Here is a 14864-nt window from a genome sequence, read left to right as displayed (position 1 = left end):
AATGTGTGGCCACTGGGAGATCCTGCTTTCTCTGGCGGACTGAGCGTAGGTGTTCAGTGAAACGGTCTCCCAGTCTGCGTCGGGTCTCGCCAATATATAGAAGGCCACATCGGGAGCACCGGACGCAGTATATCACCCCAGCCGACTCACAGGTGAAGTGTCGCCTCACCTGGAAGGACTGTCTGGGGCCCTGAATGGTAGTGAGGGAGGAAGTGTAAGGGCATGTGTAGCACTTGTTCTGCTTACAAGGATAAGTGCCAGGAGGGAGATCAGTGGGGAGGGACGGACAAATGGACAAGGGAGTTGTGTAGGGAGCGATCCCTGCGGAAAGCAGAGGTGGGGTGGAGGGAAAGATGTGCTTAGTGGTGGGATCCCATTGGAGGTGGCGGAAGTTGCGGAGAATAATATGTTGGACCCGGAGGCTGGTGGTGTGGTAGGTGAGGACAAGGGGAACCCTATTCCTAGTGGGGTGGCGGGAGGATGGAGTGAGAGCAAATGTGTGTGAAATGGGCGAGATGCGTTTGAGAGCAGAGTTGATAGTGGAGGAAGGGAAGCCCCTTTCTTTAAAAAAGAAGGACATCTCCCTCGTCCTGGGATGAAAAGCCTCATCCTGAGAGCAGATGTGGCAGAGACGGAGGAATTGCGAGAAGGGGATGGCATTTTTGCAAGAGACAGGGTGAGAAGTGGAATAGTCCAGATAGCTGTGAGAGTCAGTAGGCTTATAGTAGACATCAGTAGATAAGCTGTCTCCGGAAATAGAGACAGAAAGATCTAGAAAGTGGAGGGAGGTGTCAGAAATGGACCAGGTAAACTTGACGGCAGGGTGGCCTCCTTCTCCTGTCTTCTCCTATTATTTTGGATCTCCCCCTCCCACTTTCAAATCTCTTACTAGCTCTTCTTTCAGTTAGTCCTGACGAAGGGTCTTGGCCCGAAACGTCAACTGTACCTCTTCCTAGAGATGCAGCCTGGCCTGCTGCATTCACCAGCAAATTTGATGTGTGTTGTGTAAAAGAAGCTGTGTTTGTCTGGGTTAATTACACACTGCCAGTCATTCTCACCCATCTGCAGCAGTATACAAGATTGGCTGCAGCAAAATCACTTCAAAGGTCTCCATTGTCTTGGTTTGACTCCACACCACAGCAGCTATCCTCGCCTGGATTTTGATTTTACCTCTTGCCTTTCACAGTACCTTTAGGAGGCAATGATCATAATATGATAGAATTCACCCTGCAGTTTGAGAAGGAGAAGATGAAGTCAGATGTAACAGTATTGTACTGGAGTAAAGGGGTTACGGAGGCTGAGAGTTAAACTGGCCAAAGTTGATTGGCAGGGATGACCGCAGAACAGCAATGGCTGGAATTTCTGCAGGTGAGTTGGAAAGCGCAGGATAGATACCGTACACCCAAAAGATGAAGAAATATTCTAAAGGGGAGATGAGGAAACTGTGGCTGACAAGTGAAGTCAAATGCAGCATAAAAAGGAAAAGAGAGGACATTTAACAGAGCAAAAATTAATGGGATGTTAGAGGATTGGGAAGCGTTTAAAAACCAACAGAGGCAGCTAAAAAACCATAAGGAGAGGGGAGATGAAATATGAAGTTAAGCTAGCCAATAATATACAAGAGGATACCAGAAGTTTTTTTTCAGATATATAAAGAGTAAAAGATAGGCAAGAGTAGATATCAAACTGTCAGGGGGAAAAAAAAAACACTGGAGAGGTAGAAATGAGGGATCAGATGAACTTAATAAGTATTTTATGTTAATCGTCAGTGGAAGACATGAGCAGTATACCACAAATTCAAGAGTGTCAGGGGGCAGAAGTGAGTGTATTTGCTATTACTAAGCAGAAAGTGCTTGGGAAGCTGAAAGGTCTGAAGGTAGAAAAGTCACCTGGACCAGATGGTATACACCCCAGGTTCTGAAAGAGGTAGCTGAAGAGATTGTGGAGGCATTAGTAACACTAGATTCTGGAATGGTTCTAGAGAACTGGTTAGCCTGACTGCAGTCATTGGGAAGATTTTGGAGTCCATTGTTAGGGATGAGGTTTCAGGGTACTTGGAGGCACACGATAAAATAGGCCACAGTCAGTATGGTTTCCTTAAGGGGAAATCTTGCCTGACAAATCTGCTGGAATTCTTTCAGGAAATATCAGACAGGATAGACAAAGCAGAATCAGTGGATGTTGTTTACTTGGATTTTCAGAAGGTCTTTCACAAGGTGCCACTGTAGGGTACTGTAACGGGTAGAAACATGCATGATTCACAACCACTGACATTGATTTGGCGTCAGTTTAAGAGGAGAATCAAAAATGATGTGAAGTTTTTTTACTGCACTTTTTGTTCTGTGTTTGGTTGATATTAAAAGAGTTTTCACAGTTTCCCTTAAACTTAAAACACCACTGCCATTTTAATTACAAAAACCTACATTAATGACCTCAATGCTTGAGGACGACTCAAGAGTTATTCAACATGTCGGCCACACAGTCCCTTTGAAACTGCCAGAGTTTTGGGAGCAAAATACCATTGCTTGGTTTGTACAACCCGAGGCCCAATTTGCACTGTGAGAAATCTCCACAGATGACACCAGGTATTACTACGTAGTAGCATTTGTCAGTAGCTCCACAGCAGCAAGAGTGGCAAGTCTGCTTGAACAACTGCCCAAACACGGAAAATTAGATTAGATTCAACTTTATTGTCATTGTGGCAAGTACAGATAGAGCCAATGAAATCCAGTTAGCATCTGACCAGAAATGCAAAGAATAGTCTTATTTACAAAATAACTGCGAATAAGAAGTGTTACAGCACACAAATATAAAAGTACTGAGACAGTACAATATGGGTGCAATACTGTTTAGCACTGTGATGAGAGGTTCAGCAGGGTCACAGCCTCAGGGAAGAAGCTCTTCCTGTGCCTGCTGGTGCAGGAGCGGAGGCTCCTGTAGTGCCTACTGGATGGGAGGAGAGTAAAAAGTCCATGGTTAGAGAGAGATCCATCCTTGATAATGCTTTTCGCCCTGCCCAGGCAGCATTTATGATAGATGTTCTCAATGGTGGGCAATTGGGTGCCAATAATCTTCTGGGTAGTTTTCACCACAGTGCTTTGTGGTCAGATATGGGACAATTGCCATACCACACTGAGATACAGTTGGTGAGTATGCTCTCAATGGTACAGCAGTAAAAGTCCGCCAGTATCCTGGGACAGAAGTGAGCTTTCTTCATGCTCCACAGGAAATAAAGGCGCTATTGCACCTTTTTGATCAGGATGGAGGAGTTCAGGGACCAGGTGAGATCCTCGGAAAAGTGGACACCAAGGAATTTGAAGCTTGATACACGCTCCACTACAGCTCCATTGATGTAGATGGGGACACAAGTGTGGCTCCTAGCATGCCTGAAGTTCACAATGATCTCCTTGGTCTTCTGGGTGTTAACGGCCAGGTTGTTGTCGGCACACTACGCAGCCAGGTGCTGAACCTCATCCCTGTAGACTGTCTCGTCAACCCCTCTGATCAGGCCAACCACCGTGGTGTCATCTGCGAACTTGATTATGGAGTTAGAACCATGTACAGGAATGCAGTCATAGGTGAAAAGGGAGTACAGAAGAGGGCTCAGCACACAGCCTTGAGGCACACTGGTGTTCAGGGTGAGAGTGGAGGAGGAGAGGTTGTCTAACTTAACTGATTGGGATCTGTTAGTCAGAAAGTCCAAGGTCCAATTACAGAGGGATGAGCTGATACCAAGCTGGTGAAGTTTGGTGATCAGCTTGGAGGGGATCACAGTATTGAATGCTGAACTAAAGTCAATAAACAGCATTCTGACATAAGAGTTGGGGCTGTCCAGGTGGATCAGGGCAGAGTGAAGTGCTGTGGAGATGGAGTCCTCTGAAGACCTGTTGGTGCGATAGGAAAATTGATGGGGGTCCAGGGTACTGGGCAGACAGGATTTCAGATGTGATAGAAACAAAACAACAAAATATTGCACGCTGAAAAGTCACCTAATACGGACTTTTGGACTATCAAAGTCTGAGCACGCCAGACAGTTGCTCACCTTGCACACCTGGGGTATGCTAGGCCTTCGGAACTAATGGACTACATGCTGTCTCTCCTGAGAAATCACCATCCTTGTTTTATTTTTAAAGAACTGTTAATGCAGCAAGTGCCTGATCAAGTTCACATAGCCCTCGCTACTGCAGCTGTGAAGGACCATAGGGAGCTTGCTGAAATGGCTGATAGTCTACACTTAGCCAAGCACGGGTGCATCATTCCTCTTACTTTCTCTGCCTCAGTAAGCCCCATCAGCAGAGCCTCCAACACATGGAGACCTGCAGCTGCAAAACAGGCAATGGCGGGTCTGTGCCTTTACCGTGCTTGCTTTGGTACGAACTCTAGAAAGCATCGATGGTCTTGCAGCTTCAAAAGTGCCAGTGCATCGGGGCATCAGAGGTCTGTGCACACTGCGGGTTCCAGCTGCAAGCGTCATCTACTGTTCATTATGGACACCCTTTCAAGCTTGCCAAGTCCATATTCTCTATTACAGAGACAAAACAGGGTCAAACACCGCATTCCCACAACTGGCCTGCTGGTCCATGCCTGTGTGCATAGACTGGAACCAGAAAAGCTGGCAACCATGGAGGCTGAGTTTGCCCACGTGGAAAGGCTTGGCATTGTATGCAGGTTGAATACCCCTGGGCCTTGCCCCTCCACGTCATCCCCAAATCTGATGGTGGTTGTTGCCTATGTGGTGATTACTGATGTCTTAATGAGTTTACCACCCCTGATCGTTACCTGGTCCCACATATTCAAAACATTTTAGCATGTTTAGCCAGGAAGTTAATTTTTTTCTAAAGTTGGCTTAGTTAGGGGCTACCATAGGAAGGACATTCCTAAGATGGCTGTGATAACCCCGTTTGGCCTCTCAGTTTCTCGGCATGCTGCTTGGACTGAAAAGTGCAGCACAGACTTTTCAACAGCTGGTGGACTCTATATTAAAAGACTTAAACTTTCTCTTTATTTACCTGGATGACATACCTGATGACAGTGCATCCATATCCGAACACGTATCACATCTCTGCAGACTTTAAGTGCTTAAGCCTACACTGGTTGATTATTAATCCTGCTAAATGCCAGTATGCATTGTCAAACATCAATTTTCTTGGCCATCGCATTTCCACAGAAGGTGCAAAACCCCTCCCAACAAAAGTAACTGCTATTAAGGATCTCACAATGCCTTTCACTATTACAAGAGTTTTTAAGGTGTGGTGAATTTCTATCACAGCTTTATTTTGCGCGATGCTGAACTTATGCTCCCCCTGCATCGTTTCCTTATAGGCAGTACCCCTAACTTCATGCTTGACTGGTCAGCAGACATGACCGGACCATTTGATGACACTGAACAAGCTCTTTCCAACGCCACCCTAGTAGCACACCCGCTCCCCAATGCACTCATATACACTACTTTTCTTTTTAAATCTTTTTATTAATTATTGAAAATCAACAGAGAAAAATACATCAAAATAATCAAGGTAACATATCCATATGTAGAGTAAGAGTTAAACTATCAACCAGGCTAAACAGTATATCAATAATAATCAAAGTATTAAAATTTTTTTTTAAAAAAATAGAAAAAAGAAAAAAAGAACCCCTACTAACTAAAACAGAGAAAACCCCTAATAACTAAAAAAAAAGGAAAAAAACACTTGGAGCACAAACCTGGATCTATGCGCCATACAAGCTTCCAAAAAAAAAGACAGCAAACCGCCAACCAAATCCATATAACCAAGCATCAGAAAAGGACCATCTGTATTAACTCAAGTCAAATGATAATAACAGGCAAAAGAACCCCACCTTTTCTCAAAGTCAAATTTAGGATCAAAAGTTCAACTTCTAATTTTTTCCAAACTAAGACATAACATCACCTGAGAGAACCATTGTATCAAAGTGGGAGCAGAGGCATCTTTCCATTTTAATAAAATAGCCCTTCTAGCCAATAATATGACAAATGCAATTACGTATTGGTGAGTTATAGAAATATCGTGAATATGTTGAGGAATTATACCAAAAACTGTCAATTTATTAGGTTGTAAATTAATTTTTAAAGCTTTAGAGATTGTAGAAAAATTAGATTTCCAAAATTGTTTCAACACAGAACACGACCAAAACATATGTGTCAGGGAGCTATCTCAGTTTTGCACCCATCACACTGACTATTTACATTAGGAAATATTTTAGACAATCTCTGCTTCGTCAAATAATAACGATGTACAATTTTAAATTGAATTAGAGAATGACTGGCACAAATCGAAGAAGAATTAATTCGCAACCAATCCTCTGTTATCAAGATCATATTAAGCTCTCTTTCCCAATCTTGTTTAATCTTAAGGATAATTATCCTGCTGTAATAGTAATTTATAAATTTTCCCAATAAAACCTTTCACTAAAGGGTTCTTTTTAAAATAATGTCTAACAGGTCAGAGTCTTGTATATATGGAAAATTACTTAAATATTCTTGTAAGAAATGTCTGACCTGAAGATATTGCAAAAAATGTGAATATGAGAGAGAGTATTTAGTTACTAATTTCTCAAAGGATATCAATCGGCCTTCTTGAAACAAGTCCAAGTTTATTACCCCAAAGAGAAAAGGTTGGATCACTAAGTGAAGGTTTAAATAAATAGTTTTGATAAATTAAACTAAAAAGGTTAAATTTTTTAAGATTAAAAAACTTACAAAACAGGTACCAAATGTGTAATGATTGATTAATCATAGGATTTATATTTAGAATAGAAATTTTGGCTAATTGTACAGGTAAAGGAGCTCCTAATAACAAAGTTAAATGAAATTGTTTCACAATTTTCAATTCCAAATCAACCTAAGATGGTCGTTCCTTTTTAATCGGTCCAATATAACCAAGAACACGCATAACATATATTAACCGCCCAATAATACATTCTTAAATTAGGCAAAGTAAGACCTCCATCCTTTAATTTTTGTAAATGACATTTTCCAATTCTTGGTCTTTTATTATTCCAAACAAAAGATGAAGTAATAGAGTCAACCTGATCAAAAAACTTCTTAGTTAGAAAAATGGGAATGTTTTGAAATACATATAAAAGTTTTGGTAAAATCATCATTTTAACTGCATGAATTTGACCTACTAACGAAAGTGTAAGTGGATTCCATCTAGAAAAAAATTGCTTCATAAAATCCACTAAGGGAACTAAATTAGCTCTATAAAGGTCTCCATAATTTTTAGTGATGATAATACCTAAATATTTAAAAGAATCCGTAACTTTTAAAGGAATATTATCATATATAGAAGCAAAATCATTTAAAGGAAATAATTCACTTTTATGCAGGTTTCAATTATATCCTGAAAACAATCCAAATTCATTTAATAATTTCAATAAGCTAGGAATAGATTCTTCGGGATTCGAAACATAAACCAAAAGATCATCCGCATAAAGGGAGATCTTATGAATAGTCCAATTTATAGAAATTCCTTGAATATTTTTAGCTTCATGAGGTGCAATAGCCAAGGATTCCAATATCAAATTAAATAACAGACATCCTTGCCTCGTACCCCAGGGGAGTTGGAAAAAGGGGGATCTACAGTTATTAGTAATAACAGTGGCAATAGGGCTTTTATATATCAATCTAATCCATTTATTAAAATTAGTACCAAAGCTAAATTTCTCTAAAACTTTAAATAGATATTTCCATTCAATTCTATTGAATGCCTTTTCAGCATCTAGAGAAACAACACATTGGGGAGTCTTAGAGAGGGATGAGTATCTAATATTTAACAATCTCCAAGTATTAGAAAAAGAATAACGGCCTTTTATAAAACCAGTTTGATCCTGAGAAATAATTTTAGCTAGTATATTCTACATCCGATAGCCATTATTTTTGAAAGAATTTTGGCATCCACATTTAATAATGAAATAGGTCTATACAAAGCACAATCAGTAGGATCTTTATCTTTCTTAAGAATTAAAGAAATAGAAGCTTCATAAAATGTGGAAGGTAACTCTAACAGAAAAGAATCTTTAAGCATTTCCAACATACAAGGAGTAAGCAAATGTTCAAATTTTTTTATAAAATCAGACAGTAAAACCATCCAATCCAGGAGCTTTACCAGATTGTATTGAAAGAATAGCTTTCTGAATTTCTCTTTCAGTAAAAAGAGCATCAAGAATATGCTGATCTTCAACAGATATTCTAGGAAAATCAATCTTTTGTAAAAAGGCATACATATTAGAAGGGTCAGCTGGAAACAGATTTATAGAGTTCACTGTAATAGTCTTGAAAAATTTTATTAATATCTTCATAATCACAAGCTAAACTACCATCTCCCTTACGAATTTTTAAAATTTGTCTTCTGGCTCTAACTGCTTTAAGTTGAGATGCAGATAGCTTGTTACTTTTATCTCCAAACATACAAGATTGACTTTTTAATTTAAGCAAATTTCTTTCAATAGGATAAGTTAATAGTAAATTATATTGTGATTGAAGTTCAAGCCTTTGTTTAAATAAATCAACATTAGGAGAAACTGCATAAGTATTATCCAGATTTTTAATTAGTTTGGAAATTCTATCCAACTCTGTTTTTGTCTGTTTCTTAAGTTTAGCCAAATAAGATATTACCTGACCTCGCAAATATGCTTTGAGTGTATCCTATATAATCAATTTCGAAACATCTCCCGTATTATTAAAAAGAAAATTTTTTTTATCTGAATCTCTATAAATTTAACAAAGTCCGAACTTTGTAATAAATTTTCTGGAAAGCACCAAGGCAAGTTTACATAACTAACATCATTTAACTCAAAAGTTAAGCTTAAAGGCGCATGGTCCGAGACTGCAATAGCATCATATTCACATTTCTGGACTTTGGACAGAAATCAGCTATAAAATAATCAATTCTCGAATATTTATTATGAACATGTGAATAAAAAGAATAATCTCTGTCATTAGGATGCAAATTTCTCCAGATTTCTATCAAACCATGATCAGTTAGAAAGGAATTAATAAGCGTTGCTGAACAACTCGGAAGCTGCTGATTGGTTGAACTTTTGTCAATCAAAGGGTTTAAACAACAGTTGAAGTCACCTCCCATCAGCAGCATATATTCATTTAAGTCTGGTAATAAACCAAATGCATTTTTAAAAAAAGGATCTACATTAGGTCCGTATAGATTTAACCAGAACAATTTTTCTATTACAAATTGTTCCTTTAATAATTAAAAATCTACCATTATTATCTGAAACAATGTCTTCCTGAATAAATAAAATATTAGATTTAATAAAAATAGATTACTTCCTTTGTTTTATTTTGACAAGTAGCATGGTATTGAAGGCCCTTCCATGTTTTAAAAAATCTATTTTGGTCGCCTGTTCTGATATGCGTTTCCTGAGCAAAAATTATATTGGGCTGGAATCGATTAATAACTTTAAATGTCTTCCTTCGCTTAATAGGGTGATTCCAGCCACGTACATTCCAACTAATAACGTTTATCTGTTTAAGTACCATTGGATATTATTCTTAAACACAATACATGCATACCATCGCGGGCTAATCAAAGATGGCGGTGATGAATATAACCGAATAGAAAACGCACATGTTCCGGAACTCCATAATGGGGGGAGAAAAATACAAAAAGTATGTGAAAAAAAAATCCCACAATAAACCCCAAAATTCAAAAATACCCCCAAACCTCCCACCATCCCCAAAGAAGGAAATCTGGCGAAAGAGAAAAAACTGGAACGCATCCCCAAGAAAAAGACGTAAGAATGGACTTCCGCATGCCGCTCAATTTAAATAATGATTAAAAGTTTTTTCTCCCAATTCCCCCCTCCCCCTTACAAAGAAAATACGTAACCTTAAGATAAGAAAGCCCAGCAAAGAAAAAGTGTTTATACTTAATCATTGAAAATGAGCTAAAGGAATGCAAAGACAGTCTCCAAAGTCACCAAAACAACACTATTAACCCAAACAGTTTAATCTCTAAAGAGAGAAAAGCAGCGCTATTATTCTTTAACTTACTACCTTCTTTAACAAAAGAAATAAAGCTAATTATCTATTACTAAACACTCCATAGTATAAATAAATCTAACTACAAGCAAACTATCACTTAATTAATAAAGAAATTAAGAAAAATAGAAACATATAATCAAACCAGTTCACAATCTATCCGCTGTATTAATTCACTCCGTATACTAAACAGTCTTCAAAAAAAGTCATTCTTTAGTCAAACGAAGAAGACCACCTTTTCTTTAAGTAATCCATCGATCAAAAGATATCTTCAGCATACCGAAATCTTCAAAACCTGTTTTCTTTCGGAGAATTATTCAGAGTCTCTAATATCCTTCATACATCAGCTGATTCCACAATAGAGTTGACAAAATCCAATGCCGTTTGGGGATCCAAGACGACACGAGGGGTAGAATCTTTAGGAAATATCTTTAGTCTCGCTGGACATCTCAAGGATGGAAAATGTGTTTTTTCGTAAGCGATTTTCATGACCGGTATGAATTTGATCCGTTGTTCCATAACTTCCCGTGGATAATCTTCATAAACTTTGTTTTCTTGCACATTTTTTGATTTGGTCTTTAACTTTAAAGCGAAGAAAGTTGACTAAAATTGGTCGAGTTTCACCTGACAAAGTAAAAATTCTGTGAGCTCTTTCAATATCGGAAGGCTGAGATAAAATATCTGGAAACAGAGATTGAAACAGATTGGCAAAATAATCCAATAAATTCCCAGTTTCAGGCCCTTCCCGAAGGCCCAAAATACGAATGTTATTTCGACACTTTTGCATTGTTCCAATCGGGTTGAAATATCTGCAATCTGACGTTTCAATTCTTCAAACTCAGTATTCAAGGAAAGAATGTTTTCCTCAATAGTCTGTAAACTCTGTCGGAATGACTTCAACTCAGAAGTGTTATTGTCCATTCTGTTGTCGAGACCCATCAATGCACGTTCCAAACGCTCAGCCCAGACAGGCATATCTTCTGATTTTGCTTTTGAAGTTTTTCCCTTTCCATTGCTGGGTTCAAAAGAATTTGTGTGTTACTCCATTGCGCTACAGGCGGAAGTCCATTACATTACTAATGATGCTCTTCAGTCTGCTGTGGGTTCTGTGCACTAAACAGTTGGTCAGAAGCTTGTGGCAGCCACTTGCCTTCTTCAGCCGGCAGCTCCGTCTCCCCAAAAGGAAGCACAGCATGGCTGACCGTGAGCTTCTTGGTCTCTATCTGGCTTTCCGCCACTTTTGCTTTCTACTCGAGGGTCGCCATTCCACAGCGTTCATTGATCACAAACCCTTTGTGCACACGATGGCCAAAATATCAGACTTGGTCTGCAGGCAGCATCTCCACCTGGCCTACATATCAGAATTCACAACTGATGTACAACATACTGTATCAAGAGGAAGAACGATGCTGTAGCTGATTGCTTCTCTTTCTTCTTTCTTTATTAATCTTTTTATTGATTTAAAAGGAACATAAATACAAACAAGAGAATTATCTCAAATAAATATATATCTATAACAATACAAACCGAGATTGAGATAGACATTATCAAAATCATATGTAGTGTTAAGCTAGTATATAATATAATAAAAAAGAAAACAGCAATTCTCCTCTTATCAGTTCATAGAGGAAAGAAAAAACTTTGAATTTTAAATGAAGAAAAGAAAACCACTACACTATACAAAACAAAGACAAAAAAAAAGGGACTGGGCAGTCCATTCTGAGGATACGACCAAAACAAAAGAAAGATTTTCTAATCAAATCTAAAACTTCGAAAAAAATTGGAACAGTAATAAATCAAATTAAATGAAAATATTGAATAAAAGGTCACCAGATTTGTTCAAATTTAAGGGATGTATCAAGTGTCCATCTTCTTATTTTCTCTAAACTTAAACAGGATGTAATGGAGGAAAGCCAATAAAAGACCGTAGGTGGATTAGAATCCTTCCACGATTGCTTCTCATGGCCAGTGATCGAGGCCGTACACATGGGGGCTGACTGTGCTGGCATGGTAGCTGACCAAGTTACTGACTTGAAGTCCAGGCTTACTGAACTGCAGTCACGGGCCTGCGGTTGGCTGACATTAAGTATGGGGAAGATGGGGTTTCTCTCCTGTGCAATGTCTCAACCACTCACTCTTGTCCCATTGTGACCACAAACTGGAGGTGGTCTGTTTATAACTGCATTCACAGCCTCTCACAACTAGGGTGGAAGGCCTCACAGAAACTGGTTGTGTGGCAGGATGTTAGAAAGGGCATGCGTGATTGGAGTACAGCCTGTGTTGAGTGCTATTGGGCGAAAATTAACCGTCATGTTCAGACACAATTGACGCCTTTTAACATCCCTGAGCAATGGTTTGACCTTGTCAATATGGGCCTGGTTGTTCCTCTTCCCCCAAACCACCCCCCACCCATGGTGTCACACGCCTCCTTACCATGGCGGACCATACTGCCACGTGGCCAGAGGTCAACCCTCCAGCATTGACGACGGTCACAGATGTGGCTCAGGCATTCATCAACACTTGGGTTGTTTGGTTTGTCACCCCATCTGCACAGACTGGCACCAAACGAGGAACTACAGTCGTCCACGGCTGAGTTGGCATACGGGCAGCGTTACGAGTGCCAGGTGATTTTACTCCTGATGTTACAACTGCCTGTTTATCCTCAGTGTTCCACCCTCCTCAGTAAATTCAATCCCTTTGCACCTATTCCTACCTCCCATCATGGCGTACTGCACTCTTGGGCTCCTGTTGACCTACATTCTGCCTCGTTTGTTTTCGTCCACCATGACACACACCAACATCCCCCTAGGCCCCCTTACGATGGCCTGATCTGCATTTTGGAATGAAGAGAAAAGACTTCAATCATAGATAGGAGGGGTAAATCTGAATGTATTTTGGTAGATAGCCTTAAACTGGCCCACCAAGATTTGGAGGATTCCACTGCCATTCCCCTGGTATCATGAGCATGTCAACACACCTCCGGATGTGGCAGAAGCACTGGCTGTTCCTCCCCCTGTTGTCATAAGCGGGGGGGGGGAACTGGAAGGTGGACCCAAATGCAAGACACAGACACTGAAGTACTAGGAGCAGGACTAGGTTAGTCAAGAAAGCAAGGGAAGTGGGGAAGAAAGGATGCTGGACATGACACAGGCCCTGGACGAGACAAGGATACAGAGCCTGGGTTAGGACTTTTGACTAGGATAGTGGAACCAGGACATAGAACTTAGAACTAGGAGTCTGGGCTAGGACTCTGATCCGGAGACTGGACTAGGACCCAGAATCTGGGTCTTGACTCAGGCTCGTACCCCAGATCGAGGCGAGGACGTGGTGGGGCTTGGGTATGGACTCCGAGCCAGAGACTGGGCAAGGACCCAGAACATGGGACTTGACTCGGGCTTGGACTCCAGAACTAGGTGAAGACAAGACATGGCTACAGGATGAGGAGGGGCAACAGGACAGGGCTGGACAGGGCTGGACAAGACATGGACAAGACGAGAACACAAAGCCATGGCTTGGACAGGACAAGGTTCGCGGATCGTGGCTAGGACTGGACAAGACCCCGAAGCTTTGACTAGGTCGAGGGAGAGACAGGAACATGGAACACAGAGCCGGGACCCCTCCTTGGGTACAGGACGTAGGGCCGGGACTCATTACACAGAATGCAGAATACGACAAGACGGTTCTCAACACAAACATAGAAACATAGAAAATAGGTGCAGGAGTAGGCCATTCGGCCCTTCGAGCCTGCACCGCCATTTATTATGATCATGGCTGATCATCCAACTCAGAACCCCGCCCCAGCCTTCCCTCCATACCCCCTGACCCCTGTAGCCACAAGGGCCATATCTAACTCCCTCTTACATATAGCCAATGAACTGGCCTCAACTGTTTCCTGTGGCAGAGAATTCCACAGATTCACCACTCTCTGTGTGAAGAAGTTTTTCCTAATCTCGGTCCTAAAAGGCTTCCCCTCTATCCTCAAATGGTGGCCCCTCATTCTGGACTTCCCCAACATCGGGAACAATCTTCCTGCATCTAGCCTGTCCAATTCCTTTAGGATCTTATATGTTTCAATCAGATCCCCCCTCAATCTTCCAAATTCCAACGAGTACAAGCCAAGTTCATCCAGTCTTTCTTCATATGAAAGTCCTGCCATCCCAGGAATCAATCTGGTGAACCTTCTTTGTACTCCCTCTATGGCAAAGATGTCTTTCCTCAGATTAGGGGACCAAAACTGCACACAATACTCCAGGTGTGGTCTCACCAAGGACTTGTACAACTGCAGTAGTACCTCCCTGCTCCTGTACTCGAATCCTCTCGCTATAAATGCCAGCATACCATTCGCCTTTTTCACCGCCTGCTGTACCTGTATGCCCACTTTCAATGACTGGTGTATAATGACACCCAGGTCTCGTTGCACCTCCCCTTTTTCTAATCGGCCACCATTCAGATAATAATCTGTTTTCCTATTTTTGCCACCAAAGTGGATAACTTCACATTTATCCACATTAAATTGCATCTCCCATGAATTTGCCCACTCACCCAACCTATCCAAGTCACCCTGCATCCTCCTCACTGCTAACACTGCCACCCAGCTTCGTGTCATCCGCAAACTTGGAGATGCTGCATTTAATTCCCTCATCCAAGTCATTAATATATATTGTAAACAACTGGGGTCCCAGCACTGAGCCTTGCGGTACCCCACTAGTCACCGCCTGCCATTCTGAAAAGGTCCCGTTTATTTCCACTCTTTGCTTCCTGTCTGCTAACCAATTCTCCACCCACACCAATACCTTACCCCCAATACCGTGTGCTTTAAGTTTGCACACTAATCTCCTGTGTGGGA

The sequence above is a fragment of the Mobula hypostoma genome, chromosome 13 (assembly GCF_963921235.1).
Source record: "Mobula hypostoma chromosome 13, sMobHyp1.1, whole genome shotgun sequence".
NCBI lineage: Eukaryota > Metazoa > Chordata > Chondrichthyes > Myliobatiformes > Myliobatidae > Mobula > Mobula hypostoma.
This window is presented reverse-complemented; position numbering follows the sequence as displayed.